Source organism: Artemia sp. Qi Xiang Cuo, unplaced genomic scaffold, assembly GCF_049724085.1.
Source record: "Artemia sp. Qi Xiang Cuo unplaced genomic scaffold, ASM4972408v1 HiC_scaffold_3386, whole genome shotgun sequence".
Classification (NCBI taxonomy): domain Eukaryota; kingdom Metazoa; phylum Arthropoda; class Branchiopoda; order Anostraca; family Artemiidae; genus Artemia; species Artemia sp. Qi Xiang Cuo.
Window position 1 is genome coordinate 2,273,488 of NW_028300811.1, and position 18,012 is coordinate 2,291,499.

General features: G+C 32.0%; 1 protein-coding gene across 1 annotated transcript in view; it reads right to left on the bottom strand.

Moving 5' to 3' along the window:
• The window catches only part of LOC148938350 (uncharacterized), a 48,846-nt gene that overhangs the window by 3,786 nt on the left and 27,048 nt on the right, over positions 1–18,012 (bottom strand). The gene's annotated exons all lie outside the window — the stretch shown is intronic.

The window sequence follows — 18,012 nt, forward strand, 5'->3', positions numbered from 1 at the left end:
CACCCATGGGAACATAATAAGTTTGTTTATATAAATTACCATAAAATCTAATACAAATATTGAACAGAACAAATTCCAATAAATCGCATACCTTACTCAAGCTATAACATCTTGAAATAATAGTATTTCTAGAAATTCGTCAATCTGAAGCCTTTTTTATTAAAAGTATCAATTTTCAAAAATCCGATATTAGACAAAAGAAAAGATTTCTTATATGATGCATTTTCAATTTTTCGAATGCTAAATTAAGTGACAGGATTTGTGTACAGAGAAGACAAAATCAAATGAATCGGAATCTTTTAGCATGAAACAATAGCGAAAGAATCTATTATAACGTAGTGAACTATTAACACTCCAATATGTGTTAAAAGTCTAGAAAATTCTTAATTCCAGAGCAACATGCTTCAAATTTATTTCTGATTTCTCCTAAGATCAAAGTCTGCCGTATAATAAGGAGTTTCAAAGGCTTTACTTTCTTTACCCGGCACAGTGGAGCCTCTACAACAAAAGATCTTTATGGTTACCTATAGGTACAGGTGAAAACTTGTGTAAATACATGCGTACTGGCAAAACTGTGCTAAAATTACATATAAAATGAGTTTCGTTCTTTCCTTATTAAAATCCCAGAGGTCACTGAGCAAAGACCATTCTGGAACAAACAAAGACTGGACCAGATGTGCAGGTTATAAAACAAAGTGTTTTATTGGTATCTCGAACCAATTACAGATTTAAAGTTCTTCAAGCTGGTTTGAAAACAATGTACAGGTTCAAAATTCCAAAATAGAAAAGCGAAAGAGAAATTATATTAAAATATCATTCAGTATTTCATTAGAATTTTTTGCATATTCGCCTAAAGGGTCTGTGATATATAAAACTAAACTTTTTACCATTGCCAACTAATTTTTTTTGCAGAAAAACCTCTTAAGACCAGTTTTTGGCTAAGCTTTTTACATCTATTTTTAAAATATTTGTAATTACTGAAAATTTTTTCATACCTAAATAATTGGGAATAATAAGCTGAATAAGTAATATTTGAATTTATATTAATTTCAAGGAATGGAAAATTAATTACTTCAAAATTAAAATCATCCGTTTTATTACAGATATATTTTATTATTTGAAAAGTTATATTTTAAATTGCTTGGGCTATTTTATTTATCATATATTCGTATTCTAATTGACTTAAAAAAAGTCCACTATGAATGGACTCGCATTCCCACCCATAGGAATGCCAGCAGTTTTCTTATATAAATTACCACTAAATCTTATAAAAGCATTAAATAGAACAAATTCCAAAAAATCACATACCATATCCAAGCTATAACATCTTGAATTAATGCGTACTGCTCTAAAGAAATTCGTCCATCGAGGCTTTTCTGTTAAAAGTATCAATTTTTCATAGAAATCCGATATTAGACAAAAGAAAAATATTTCCTTTATGACCATTTTTCAATTTTTCAAATACTAAAATTAAGTGCCAAAATTTGTATATTGCAGAGTAGTAAAGTCCAATGAATCGGCATCTTTTTAGCTGAAACAATGGCCAAAGAATCTATCACTTGTAATGAGTTATTAACACTAATATATGGGTTAAAGTTAGAAACACTTTTAATTCCAGAGCAATTTGCTTTAAATTTATTTCTAATTTCTCCTAAAATTAAAGATAGGTCAGTGGCCGCAATTCTGGTTGGACATTTCACTGCCCCAGAAATAAAACGTGGTTTTGGTGGATTTTGAAAATTCTACTTCTCTTCTATGTTTTCCATTAAACTATTCTCCTCTATATGAGCCTTTTGCTCATGTATTTGTTGTTTGTAACTCTTTTGATAAAATATCAGAGTAGAGTTTCTGACAAATTATGGTAATATTATTGCTAGCTTTATCAACTGGTACAATTACAAATTCATTCTCTATATTAGCAATTGCTTGTTTCATATTTGCATTATAAAATATTGAATGCTATCAGATTTTTTTTGATTAATTCTATACATGCTATTTCGTGCACTAGTCAAAATCAAGTTTATCCAATTTTGAAATCTGTCTTTAGATATGTTGCTCCTTCTTGCACTATTTATCAATAAATAAATCCCAAATCATTCTTTTAACCCCCCTAAGAATATCTGCCAGCCAGCCTTATGCGGTAAAAAAACAGGAATTTTATCCCCCATTTTCATTATATTTTGAAAATCAAGATGTTTTATAATAGACAAATCCCCCGTTACAACATGTTCGTAAGTTTGATCCACATACGGTAAAAATTGCTCGCAACTACAAACCGGTTTCCAGTTACTCTCCCTGTCAAGTTCACTCTCCGCTGGTTTAAGATCCCGTGTAAATTAATATCTTCGATTTGTTTAGAACTAAAATTAACAGATAAATATAATCTATTATCCTTATTAACATTTTTATCAGCTTTATTATACTTTGAAACAGTTTTCAATTTAGCTTAAATGCAAACTGCATCATAAATTAATTTAGTTTTCGAGTTACATGTTGTATTATTTTTTGCAATCCAGAATACTTCTATTAAATTATTCCTTAATAACTTATTTAAATATTTTATTAAACTAGCCATTCCATTAGTCTCAAAAATCGGACATAAATCGATTAATAATGCATTTAAATCTAAATAATTCTATTTATTATTTTTCCTATGTCCTCTTGATCGGTTTTTACGTTTAGTGGGGCAATTAAAAGAAGAATGCTCAGTTAACCCATTAATACAGTTAGCAACTACATTGGACATGTCTCCGTATTTCGCGACTTGATCATTTAGCCCAAAAGGATAAGCGGTACCCAGAGCATGGATCTAATAATCTTCTCGCCTGCGTAATTTATTAGTTTTCTCTTCCTTGTGACTAAAGTTTTCTAGGTCCAATTTTCTAAAATTGTAATAGTTAGATTAGATACTGGGAAAGTACCATTATTACAATGTTGGACTAAATAATTGTTAGTTTTTCCTGGTAATTGTAGTTTAATGTCCCGAAAATCTCTTATATATGTTGTTAATTGTTTCCCCCACATATTTTAAATGACAATTTTTACATTCTAGTAAATAGATAATATTAGTTGTTTTACAATTTACCTGTCATTGAAACTTTTTATTATATAAAGTGCTTTTAACATAATTTCGAGGGATGAAGTGATTATGACAAAGAAAACAACGACCATTACACTTACTAATATTCGGCAGACCCCTTTGAATATTATCGTTACCATTATTATTCAATATAAAATCAGAAATCAAATAAAACCAAAACGACAAACAATACAAAGTCCAAAATATCTCCAGAAGCCAAGCCAAAAGTCCACAAGTAATAAGGTTATTCTAACTAACTATAAAAAAAGGTACCATATCTTCAAAAAATACTACCCTAAATAGAGCTTTTGCTTAATACTACCATCTTAAAAAGTAATAAATTAGCCAAATAATCATCAATATCAGGTAAAACCTGAACCAGGGTTAAGGTCCGTCGGGGATGAATTTTTGATGATTTCTCCACCAGCACTATATTCAACCTGGATTCGTATAATGTTTTAGAGGTAATTACTTGGCAATAAAAAAAATATGAGAGAGAGCACGAGAGAGAAGAAGAAGAAAAAGACTGTCATCCTAATCCAGCATTTGAGATAAATTTGCAATTGAACGAGGTTTTGACGTTACTCATCTATCCAACTACCTAGGACCAAACAGTATAACCAAACCATCAACGAAATGGAAATGTCCAAATCCATGCAAACTCGTCATCAATAAATTTAAGTCGTTGTAAATTCACAAGCAAAAGCACCTTAAATCTAGTGAAATATTTCCAAGTGGTACCTTCCATTAGGGCTCACCAGAAGAAATACCACGTACCTTAATGGGTTTCGAGGCTTTACTTTCTTTACCCGGAATGGTACAGCCTCTACTATAAGATCTTTATGGTATCCATATGTTAGTTAAAACCTGTGAAATACATGCATACTTGTAAAACTATTCAAAATAACATACAAAATAAGTTTTGTTCTTTCCTTATTAAAATGCCAAAGGTCATTTAGCAAAGACCATTCTGGAACAAACAAAGACTGGTCCAGATGTGAGTTATACAACAAAACGTTTTATTGGTATCCGGAACCAATTTCAGATTTAAAGTTCTTCAAGCTGGTTTGAAAACAATGTACAAATTCAAAATTCCAAAAACGAAAAGCGAAAGAAAAATTATATTAAAATATCATTCAGTATTTCTTTGTAATTTTTTTTTGTATATTTACCTAAAAAATCATGATACATAAAACTAAATCTTTTAAATTACAAATTAATTTTTTTGGCAGAAAAAACCTCTTAAGATCAGTTTTTGGCAAAGCTTTTTGCATCTATTTTTAAATCTGTGTAATTACTGCAAAAAACTAATTATTATAAAAACTAATTTATTATTATCAATATATATATATATATATATATATATATATATATATATATATATATATATATATATATATATATATATATATATATATATATATATATATATATATATATATATATATATATATATATATTTATTAATAAATATATAATATATATATATATATATATATAATATTATATATAATATAATATATATATAATATATATAATATAATATATATGTAATATTATTGACAAAAATACCTCTTAAGGTATGTTTTTGGCTAAGCTTTTTACATCTATTTTTAAAATATGTGTAATTACTGCAAATTCTTACATACCTATATAATTCGGAATAATAAGCTGAATAAGTAATATTTGAATGTATATTACTCTCAAGGAATGGAAAATTAATTACTTCAAAATTACAATCATCTCTTTTATAATACATTTTAAAAACTAATTTATTATTATCTGAAATATTAATAGTTAAATCTAAGAAACAGTCAGTGTCCTGTCCCAAGCTAGGCTTCAGAATTAACTCTTGTAGATAAATATTTTTTGATATCTCAATAAACTACGCACAATTTATTACTAAGAGATCGTCCAGATATCTTTTATTATATGAAAGACTATATTTTACATTGCTAGGGCTATTTTTGTTTATAATAAATTCGTATTGTAATTGACTTAAAAACAAGTCAAGTATAAATGGACTATCATTTCCACCAATATGAATGCCAACAGTTTGTTTATATAAATTACCATCAAATCTTATAAAAGTATTGAACAGAACAAATTCCAATAAATTGCATACCATATCCAAGCTATAATATCTAGAACTAACAGTACTTCTAAAGAAATTCGTCCATCCTGCTTTTTTATTAAAAGTATCAATTTTCAAAAATCCGATCTTAGACAAAAGAAAAGATTTCTTAATGATCATTTTCAATTTTTCTTATTCTAAATTAAGTGACAGATTTGTATACAGAATAGTAAAATCAAATGAATCGAATCTTTTAGCTGAAACAATAGCGAAAGAATCTATTACTTGTAATGAATTATTAACACTCCAATATGTGTTAAAGTTAGAAAATTTTTTAATTCCAGAGCAATATTTTTCAAATTTATTTCTAATTTCTCCTAAAATTAAAGATGGGTCATTAACCACAATTCTGGTTGGACACCTCGCTGCCCAAGCAATAAAACGTGGCTTTTTATGAAATCTAACGTCCAATATAAGAATGGAAACTTTATATCATTACAATTCATAATAACATTTCAGAAGAGATTTTTTTCTCGGAACTTCCAGACTTAGTTTATTTGCCTTTTTTGGGATGGAGGTTTATTTTGTATCTGAAGCTTAGTATTTGAGAGTTTCGCTTTGATACGTTGTGGTTTTACTTGTCTGAACTTATTAATTTGAATAGTTGGTTGCCTGTTTGGAATATTGGATTTAGTCTTTTGACTTTTCGTGGATGACTGGTGTCTGAAGCTTGCTATTTGAGATGTTTACTTTGGTAACAACCAAGTTAACCTATCTCTGGGTTTAGAAAACTACTTCTCAGCATGGTTAGTAGTACTTGTGTCTGAAAATCTTTTTTTTTGCGTCTCTGACTTCTGAATACACCTTGTAAAAGTTGGAGTTGGTAGTGTACAGTAAAATAAATAAAGGAAACATGACAAACCAAAGCAATGAGATATTTTTTTTAAATAAGGGAATATACAATGTCACAAGTTATTACAATCATATTGAAAATAATATATTCTGAATTCTTTCCATTAAACGAATCATAGTGTTATCTCTTGACACTTCAAAAAAAGTTTATTGAGATTTCAAAAAATATTTATCCACAACAGTTAATTCTGGAGCCTAGCTATGGGACAGGACACTCTGACCATTTGTTAGATTCAAATATTAATATTTCAGATAATAATAAATCAGGTTTTAAAGTATATAATAAAACGGATGATTTTAATTTTGAAGTAATTAATTTTCCATTCCTTGAAAGTAATATATATTCAAATATTACTTATTCAGCTTATTATTCCAAATTATTTAGGTATGTGAAAATTTGCAGTAATTACACAGATTTTAAAATAGATTTAAAAAGCTTTGCCCAAAACTGCTCTTAAGAGGTTTTTCTGCCAAAAAAATTAGTTTGCAATTTAAAAGATTTAGTTTTATGTATCATGAACTTTTAGGTAAATATACAAAAATTATAAAGAAATACTGAATGATATTTTAATATAATTCTTCTTTCGCTTATCTTTTTTGGAATTTTGAATTTGTACATTATTTTCAAACCAGCTTGAAGAATTTTAAATCTGAAATTGGTTCTGGATACCAATAAAACGTTTTGTTTTATAACTTACATCTGGATCAGTCTCTGTATGCATGTATTTCACAAGTTTTACCTAACATAGGGATACCATATTGATCTTATGTTAGAGGCTCTACTGTGCCGGGTAAAGAAAGTAAAGCCTCGAAACCCGTTAAGGCACGTGGTAATTTTTCTGGTGAGCCCTAATGAAAGGTACCACTTGGAAATATTTTACTAGATTTAAGGTGCTTTTGCTTGTGAATTTGCAACGACTACCATTTATTGATGACGACTTTGCATGGATTTGGACATTTCCATTTCGTTGATAGTTTGGTTATTCTTTTTGGTCCTAGGTAGTTGGATAGATGAGTAACGTGAAAACTTCGTTCAAGTGCATATTTATCTTAATTGCTGGATTAGGATGATAGTCATTTTCTTCTTCTTCTTCTCTCTCTCTCTCTCTCTCATATTTTTTTTTCTTGCCAAGTAATTACCTCTTAAAACATTATATGAATCCAGGTTGGATCTAGTGCCGGTGGAGGAATCATGAAAAATTCCTCCCCGACGGACCTTAACCCTGGTCCAGGAATTACCTGATATTGATGATTATTTGGCTAATTTATTACTTTTTAAAATGGTAGTATTAAGCAAAGGCTCTATTTAGGGTAGTGTTTTTTGAAGGTACGGTTCCTTTTTTTAAATTAGTTAGAATAATCTTATTACTTGTGGACTTTTGGCTTGGCTTCTGGGGATGTTTTGGACTTTGTATTGTTTGTCGTTTTGGTTTTATTTGATTTCTGATTTTATATTGAATAATAATGGTAACGATAATATTCTAAGGGGTCTGCCGAATATTAGTAAGTGTAATGGTCGTTGTTTTCTTTGTCAAGATCACTTCATCCCTCGAAAATTAGTTAAAAGCACTTTATATAATAAAAAGTTTCAATGTTTATTAACTAGACACGTAAATTGTAAAACAACTAATATTATCTTTTTACTAGAATGTAAAAATTGTCATTTACAATATGTGGGGAAAACAATTAACAACATATATAAGAGATTTTCGGGACATAAAACTATAATTACCAGGAAAAACTAACAATTATGGAGTTCAACATTGTAATAATGGTACTTGCTCAGTATTTAATCTAACTATTACAATTTTAGAAAATCTGAACCTAGAAAACTTTACCAAGGAAGAGAAAGTTAATAAATTACGCAGACGAGAAGATTATTAGATCCATGCTCTGGGTACCGCTTATCCTTTTGGGCTAAATGATTGAGTTGCGAAATACGAAGACATGTCCAATGTAGTTGCTAAGTGAATTAATGGGTTAACTGAGCACCCTTCTTTTAATTGCCCCACTAAACGTAAAAACCAATGAAGAGGACATAGGAAAAATAAAAAAAGGAATTATTTAGATTTAAATGCATTATTAAACGATTTACGTCCGATATTTGAGACTAATAGAACGGCTAGTTTAATAAAATCTTTAAATTAGTTATCAAGGAATTATTTAATAAAAGTATTATGGATTGCAAAAAATAATACAACATGTAACTCGAAAACTAAATTAATTTATGATGCAGTTTGCATTTTAGCTAAATCAAAATTTATTTCAAAGTATAATAAAGCTGATAAGGCTGTTAATAAGGATAATAGATTATATTTATCTGTTAATTTTAGTTCTAAACAAATAGAAGATGTTAATTTACCCGGGATCTTAAACCAGCGGAGAGTGAAGAATACCCTTCCATGTAATTTGGTGTATAAAGATAGTCTCATTTTAACATATAAATTTTCAAAAATCTTTGGTCTTAAAAATACTTAAAAAACTTGACAGGGAGAGTAATTAGAAACCGGTTTGTAGTTGCGAGCAATTTTTACCGTATGTGGATCAAACTTACGAACATGTTGTAATGGGGGATTTTTCCATTATAAAGCATCTTGATCTTCAAAATATAATGAAAATGGAGGCTAAATTCTGTCTTTCTTACTGCATAAGGCTAGCAGATATTCTTAGGGGATTAAAGAATGATTTAAATTTATTTATTGATAAACAGTGCAAAGAAGGAGCAAATTACTAAAGACAGATTTCAAAATTGGATAAACTTGATTTTGACTAGTGTACGAAATAGCATGTATAGAATTAATAATAAAAAATCTGAGATAAATTCAATATTTTATAATGCAAGTATGAAACAAGCAATTGCTAATATACAAAATGAATTTGTAATTGTACCAGTTGATAAAGCTAGCAATAATTTTGCCAAAATTTGTCAGAAACTCTACTGTGATATTTTATCAAAAGAGTTACAAACAACAAATACATACGAAAAGGATCACATAGAAGAGAATAGTTTAATGGAAAATATAGAAGAAAGAATTTTGAAAAATTCAATATTAAAATAAATGATAATGATAAAAAGTTTCCTTTCTTATATTGGACGGCAAAATTTCATAAGAATCCACCCAAACCACGTTTTATTGCTGTGGCAACGAGGTGTCCAACAAGATTTGTGGCCATTGACCTATCTTTCATTTTAGGGGAAATTAGAAATAAATTTCAAGAATATTGCTCGGGAATTAAAAGTGTTTCTAACTTTAACCCAAATTTGAGTGTTAATAACTCATTACAAGTGATAGATTCTTTGGCTTTTGTTTCAGCTAAAAGAGTCGATTCATTTGACTTTACTACTCTGTATACAAATTTGGTACTTAATTTAGTATTTGAAAAATTGAAAATGGTCATAAAGAAATATTTTCTTTTGTCTAATATCGGATTTTTGAAAATTAATACTTTTAATAGAAAAGCCCGAAGGACGAATTTCTTTAGAAGTACCATTAATTCAAGATATTATAGCTTGGATATGATATGTGAATTATTGGATTTGTTCTGTTTAATGCTTTTATAAGATTTAGTGGTAATTTATATAAACAAACTGTTGGCATTCCTATGGATGGGAATGCGAGTCCATTCATAGCGGACTTTTTTTTAAGTCAATTAGAATACGAATATATGATAAATAAAAATAGCCCAAGCAATGTAAAATATAACCTTTCAAATAATAAAAGATATCTGGACGATCTCTTAGTAATAAATTGTGCAGAGTTTATTGTAATTTCAAAAAATATTTATCCACAAGAGCTAATTATGGAGCCTAGCTAAGGGACAGGACACTCTGACGATTTCTTAGATTTAAATATTAATATTTCAGATAATAATAAATTAGTTTTTAAAATATATAATAAAACGGATGATTTTAATTTTTAAGTAATTAATTTTCCATTCCTTGAAAGTAATGTACATTCAAATATTACTTATTCAGCTTATCATTCCCAATTATTTGGGGTATGAAAAAATTTGCAATAATTACACAGATTTTAAAAATAGATGTAAAAAGTTTAGCCAAAAACAAAAAGTTTAGCCAAAATATATATATATATATATATATATATATATATATATATATATATATATATATATATATATATATATATATATATATATATATATATATATATATATATATATATATATATATATATATATATATATATATATATATATAAATTAAGTTTTGAATGTATTTTAAGTTTTAAGAAAATTAATTCTGCGAAGATTAAGAAGATGTCAGATTGGCAAAGTTTTGCCAATCTGACTTTAAGGAGGAGAAATTTCAGTTGTAATAGTGACGTACGATTGTCGGTGATCAGGCCGAAATATAGATTTTTGTGAAGTTCAGGGATTGTTTAGAGATTGTTTAGGGATTGTTAGTCAATCTGACTTTAAAGGAGATATATCTGTTTTACTAGTGACATACGGTTGTCGGTGATTCGGCATACAATTACAGTTTTGCTGTGCTGGAATTTTAGAATATCTTATTTACCAATCTGACTTTAAAGAGTAGTAATATCTGTAGCACAAGTGACATACGGTTTTCGGTGATTAGGCAGACAATTACAGTTTTGTGCAGTACTGAGAATGCTTAGAATGTGAGTTTTATTTATTTGTTCTTCACTTTTTGTTTTTTTCTTTCTTGTTGAGTTTTTTTAATGATTTAAATTTATCTTTTCAGGTTCTTCTCCTGAAAACAATCCAAAACCACGACGATTTTTATCTCCTAGAAATAAACTAAAAGTTCATTTAGTGTTTTTTGATATCACATCAAGATAGGAGTTTTAAACTGTTCAAACTTATCATAGTGACATTTTAAAACATTTGAGTCCTCTAATGTGAGTGGCAGAAACTTCTTAAATACCAGAATTAAAGTTCTTTGTTTGAATTGAATATCCTTTATATTGCTTAAATGGATAGTAAAGTCTACAAGTTTGAAGGTACATATACAAAATAGTACCTTATTAATTCAGCTTCCAGCTGCCAAATACTTCAAACAGAGTGGACATTTTTGGCACATTTTTGTCACTATTTTCTCTTGTGCTGCTGGTTTCAAACTAACCAACATCTTAAGTTATATTCTTTTACTCGGGGTACCTATTATGGGCTGGCTAGACAAACGGGAGATTAGTTGGACTTCTTGCCTGAAGCATTTTTTTTTGCATGATCTTTGAGACATATCATTTAGAGCTAATCATCTTTCCAATGTAATAATAGTCCGTCTAATATTTGTGTTTTCATTTCATTCATTCTTACTACTGTCTCTCTTAACACCGATTTCAAAAACCTGAACCGTGTTCCCTTCAAATTTTTTTCTCCCTGGGTACTTTTATAAGCTGAGTTACTATTGGCCCCTCAAGAACGACGGGAAAGGAGTTTTTGAAGCAAGGGTCCAGTAGCGTTTTCTCCATATGGGATAAGCTTAGAATTTATAACGCTTTATTCAATACATTAATTCAACAAGACTAAATTCAAAGTTTTAAATTTACTTTCAAGAGAAGAAAAATTAATATTATGTAACGGCTTAACTAAATTTTTATTACCAGATTGAATTGACACAGCTTAACTGATATAATAATTTAGAAAAAACTACAATTGTGATTATACTAATAATAGCTTTAAAACCATATTCATGGACTCTTAATTAACTAAACCGCACTATATAAAATCATTTTCTTGCATAATTTGAGATTAAAAATCTTATATCAATTTAAAATGTGTGTTTACAGGCTCTAGCTTAAAAATAGCTTTAGAAACGTATTAAACAAAAAAAAAAAATTTCTACTGAAATTGAAAAGTAACATTAAAACAAAGAATTAATAGAAACTATTTCATAGTGAAGAGATACTGCCGCTTTCTAAATTCCTGTTCTTTAGGCCAATGTTTCATATTTTTGGTCCAATTCTATAAACAAAATCCTGAAACACAAGATCTAGGCAATAATAGTTGAATCACAGAAAAATATTAGCAAAACAACGAGGGGTATGAAGGAATTCTACATCAAAGAGAAAATAATTTTTTTTCATATTAAATCTTTGTGGCTCTTTTTGCTCAATATTGATTATTCTCAGTTGACAATTATTTCTTTCTATTTAATACTGTACAAAAAGTGTTTCTACTCTATAATCTGAAAACGCTAATGTTGGGATTTCCACTGTGTTTGAATTTGCTAATCTCCTTTTCTCAAAATTTTTTACTTTTTAGACATCCCTCCTCCGTTCTGTCCTTCTTTCTCTTTGTCTCTCTCTCATCCTTACCTTTTTCTTATATCTGACAAGCCTTGTCTTGGCGATTTTCAATGGATTTTTGGTGCTTTGTTGAAAAATACAAAATTTTGTCGTACGTTGATATGAAAGTGGTATCTTGAGATTTTACCTACTCTTTTAGAGTTTAGAAGCCTGTTTTTATCCAATGTATATTTTTAGAGTGTATAATTATAGGTGTCATTTAGTACGTATATTGATGAATAGGAAAAAAACACTATCGTGTATTTCCTCATCTTATTTCAAATAGCAAAACATTTTCAAGAGAATATTTAATATCTTGTATAATACTTTCGAATATTTAATCTTTTTTCAAGAAACAATAAATTTTAAACAGCATCATCGAATTGTTCTACGTCTTATCTAAAGCATCACATATCTTTTTCACCCCCAAATTGCTTTTCGACCTTATGCTTGGAGTAAACATCTTTTTCACACTCAACATTGCTTTTCAATTTCATGCATTCAATTTCAAGTCCTAACACCAGCCAATACCTTTCAAAAATAATTCATAATTTCATTTCAAAAGAGATTCTTTTCTCGAGCAATGGGTTAAATTCCATGGTGATGCAGAACACCATCACGGGAGGATCCTCTATAGGAGGACAACTGCGGCAGGGCGTAAGATACAGGTCTATGGACAACGGCCTCTGCAAAGGGCTGTCTCGACCTTTTCGGGGTGCCTGCAAGACTGGGGACCTTGCGGTCAACTCTATTCCTACTTGAGAAGTGGCGCCCCTCGAGGAAATTATAGCCTAATAAACGACACAGCATTCGCACGGGATTCTGACTAATGGATAATTCTTGTGGGCTTGGTATGTTTTGATGGGCGTCTTTGGGCTGAAAAACCTCTTCCTAGCTAATTTATCTATTACAGGTTGCCTACCCGTAGTAGCATAATATTTCTTGGCATGAATAGCCTATATAATGAGTCGGAGGTAATAGGCTTGAGATTGTGTGTGCAGTATTTCGTCTCTTGTTGATAGAAGAGCACCGCCAAGTACTGAAAACCATGTTGTGACCAAGATGGGCCCAGGAATGCACAAAGCCTCTATTCATGGAGGTCCCAGGGACTTCTTGCTGTCCGGTTCTAAGTCGGCTTTAGAACTTTGGTGTATACTTAAGAAGATTTGGGATCCCCGTGGTGCACTGGTATCTGGGATCATTGCTTTTCCTAAGGCGAAAAAAAATTCAATGATTTAAAGAACATGAAAATTGGAACTTGGAATGTTACGACGTTAAAAAATGACTATCGTATACCTTTTGACTGACGAACTCAGACGATTCGAAGTGGACTCATTAGGAGTTTCAAAAACTCATATCCCAGGGGTAGCAAGCAAGAAAGTAGGTGATATAGAATGTGTTTACTTATGCAGGAAGGATGGGGTACATAGACAGGGAGTGGGGCCCATGATGAATAAGGAATGTGCTAAGTCTTGTTTAGGCTGGGAAGGTATTAATAATAGAATACTAATTGCTCATTTTATGACTAGAAATTTCAGGGTATCAGTTATAGTAGTATACGTCCCTGTAGAACCAACTGATGGAGATACTAGTGACTCAGATAAATTTTACTTACAGTTACAGGAGCAAATAGACAAGGTCCCAGGTAGAAATATGATGCTATTACTGGGAGATTTTAACGCCCAGGTTGGTAGAAATAAGGATAGATGTTATCCCAGCTTAGGTAAATTTGGTGTAGGAAAAAAAACAGTAATGGATACAGACTTTTGCAATTTTGTAGGTATAACAATCTAGTTATAACCAATACGGTGTTTGGTCATAAAATGGCTCATAAGTTAACATGGTATTCACGTGATGGTAAGACAGCAAACCTTACTGATTATGTTATAGTAAACCGAAGACTGGCAGGATCAATACAAGATACTAGGGTATATCGGAGTGCTGTTATTGATGTTAAAAGTAAAGATCATCTAGTAGTGTCAAGGGTTAATTTAAAGCTGAAGTTTCGGATGGTTAATTACCTTCCGGGAAGTTATGATGTTAGTAGACTCCAGGATGAGAATTTGAGAGAAACTGTACAGGAACAGTTGAATACTAAACTTGACTTACTTTTTTTGACTTAAAGCTCTTGCTCGGCAGCGTCGCCAGCGTAGAGGGAACCAGTCGTCAGCGCCGTCAGTCTTCTCCAGAACGGTCGGTTCAAGGCGAGGGTTTTTACTTCAGCCGGGTTGATGTTTCTGGAGGCGAGCCGATCACGGATGACGTCCGCCCATCTGGTGCGTGGTCTTCCCCTAGGACGCCTCCAGCCGTTTGCAGCTGGGTCGAAATCGAAGATGACCCGGGCGGGTGTTTGGGCAGACAGACGGAGCAGATGACCATACCAACGCAGCGACCGAGACTCAAGCTGCTTGGACAGGGGTGGGAGTTTGAAGGACCTGAGGATTTCTGAATTTCGTACCCTGTCGGGCCATCGGGAGCGTTCTATTTTTCGGAGGTGTTTCGTCTGGATGGCATCTACCTTCAGCGTCTGTGTCTGAGTCAGCGACCAAGTCTCAGCAGAATAGAGCATAATGCTGGCAACCGAAGCAGTGTATATTCGTGCTTTGGTGAGACGGCTGATCTGGGGTTTATGGAAGACTGTTTTTAGAAGGCGACCGAAGACAGAGTTTGCTTTTGCCGCTCTTGCTGATATTTCGGCATCTAGGCTTCCGTTTGAGCAGACAATTGAACCAAGGTAGGTAAACTGCTTGACTACCTCTACAGTCTGGCCACAAATTTCCACAGATGACAGGAGGTTGGACGGCGTTTTCTCAACGGGCATTATCTTGGTCTTCGGCCAATTTATTTTCAGACCGAATTTCTCAGCGGTAGAGGCCAGTGTTTCCAGTGTAGTTTTGAGGTCACTAATGTTTTCGCATATTAGCGCCACGTCGTCGGCAAAGTCGACGTCTGAAGGAACTCTTCCAGCAAAGCCTATGCCAAACGGCTGCACCTTCTGTGTTTTATTCAGGATGTGGTCTATTACACAGTTAAAGAGCTCAGGTGCAGTGGCACATCCTTGCCGGACACCATTTTTAATTTTGAAATATCCAAAAGGCCGTCCATTTACGATCACCGCACTTTCAGTGTTATTATACAGTTCTTTGAGGAGACGGATGATTTTCGTGGGTACGCCAGCAGACTCGAGGATTAGCCATAGTGACTGCCTATCGACAGTGTCGAAGGCAGATCGAAAATCGACAAAGGCAATGTACACCTTCCTCTTATATTCAAGAGTTTTCTCTACTAGCTGTCTAGACAGCTAGTAGAGAATACTAAACTTGAGAGTTTAAAATTTGATAATGTGGAAGATGGTTGGAATAATTTTAGAAAAATAATTTGTGAAGTTGCTGAATGTGTATTAGGGAAGAAAGCTAAAACTACAGCTAAGAACATTAGTAGAAAAAGCTTTATGTTTAATAGAAAGGAGAAAGGACTTGTACAAGAATTATCTGAGTGATAGATCGCATGAAAACAAAAGAAATGTAAAGAAAGTGGAGAAAGCATTGAAATATGAACTAAGGAGGGTGTGAAGTGGAGGCCATGGATAAAATTGCCGAGGATTTAGAAGATGCAGCTGAGACGGCATAATAGTAAAATATTGTACTGGCACGTTAAAAAATTGAGAGGTAGTAGTCAATCCGGACTTGTCCCAGTTAAAGATAGGAATGGGGTGGCAATTAGCGATAAGGAAAATCTTTCTTTATGACGTCCTCCCACCCCAGCCGGGGACGACCTGCTTTCCGTTTTGCCCTAGATGGTTGGCCGAAAAGAACAATCTTCGGCAATCTGTCATCTTCATCCGCACAACATTCCCTAACCACCTCAACCTTTCTTTCATTATAGATCTAGAGAGCGGTATTGAACCACATTTTTCGTATAGCCTATTGTTCGAAATACGGTCAGTCAGCCGGGTACCCAGAAAAATCCTTAAGCAATTTCTCTGGAAAACATCTAGCAAATCTTCATCCGCTTTTCGTAGCGTCCATGCTTCAGAGTCATATTTGACCACTGTCATCACTGTAGCTTCTAAGATTCTAATCTTGGTTTGCGGACTTATCTTCCTATTCTTCCAGACTTATTTTAACTGTGAAAAACACCCTGAGCCTTGGCTATTCTATTTTTAATATCTTCACTGCTGCCACCATCTTTACTAATAATACTACCAAGGTAAGTGAAGCTGCCCACCTGATCAATCTTTTCATTACCCAACGTCACCTTTTCATCTTCACTTATTCCTAGCCTTAGTGACTTAGTCTTCCTAACATTAATTTTCAAACCAATACTAGCACCCTGATCTCGCAAAACCTCTAAAACTTCAATCATTTTGCTCACACTTTCATCTAGGATGCTTAAATCATCAGCATAATCCAAGTCTAGGAGACTTTTTCCTCCCCATTTGATTCCGTGGTCTCCCATTGCCTTTCCTGTGCTCCTTAAAACAAAAACTTTGTCTACAGCATCTCTCAGTTAAAAAAGTATCATATTACTAAGAAATTTGCTACCTACAGAGACCAGACTAATGCCTCGATAATTACCACACTCACTCTTATCACCTTTCTTATAAAGTTGCTCAATTAAGGTTTTCCTAAAATCGTTAGGTACTTCCCCTTTTTCAAAAATCATATTCATAATCTTCAATAACTTATTTCTAACCTCAGAGCCACCATATTTAAGAAACTCATTTACTACCCTATCAACACCTGGAGCCTTATTATTCTTTAATCCTTTTAGTACTGTTGCTAATTCCTCCTCACAAAAAGAATCTTCCTTCACATCCAAGATATCACAAACTTTTTCATTTTCCTCTATATTTTTTCCTGCAACTCTATCTCGGTTAAGCAAGTTCTCAAAATGTTCGGCCCATCTCACTTTAGCTTTTTCCTTATCGCTAATTGCCACCCCATTCCTATCTTTAACTGGGACAAGTCCGGATTGACAACTATCTCTCAATTTATTAACGTGCCAGTACAATATTTTACTATTATGCCGTATAGCTGCATCTTCTAAATCCTCGGCAATTTTATCCATGGCCTCCACTTCACACCTCCTTAGTTCATATTTCAATGCTTTCTCCACTTTCTTTACATTTCTTTTGTTTTCATGCGATCTATCACTCAGATGATTCTTGTACAAGTCCTTTCTCTTTTCTATTAAACATAAAATTTTTTCACTAATATTCTTAGCTGCAGTTCTAGATTTCTTTCCTAAGACAGCTTCCGCAACTTGAAAAATTATTTTTCTAAAAGTATTCCAACAACCTTCCAAATTATCAAATTTTAAACTCTCAAGTTTAGTATTCAATTGTTCTTGGAAAGTTTCTCTCAAATTCTCATCCTGGAGTCTACTAACATCATCACTTCCCGGGATGTAATTACCCTTCCGATATTTCAACCTTGAATTAACCCTTGACACTACTAGATGGTGATCTTTACTTTTATCATCAATTACGGCACTCCTATATGCCATAGTATCTTTTATTGACCCTGCTAGTCTTCGTTTTACAATAAAATAATAAATAAGGTTTGCTTTCTTACCATCACGTGAACACCATGTTAGCTTATGAGCCATTTTATGACCCAACACCGTATTGGTTATAACTAGATTGTTATACCTACAAAATTGCAAAAGTCTGT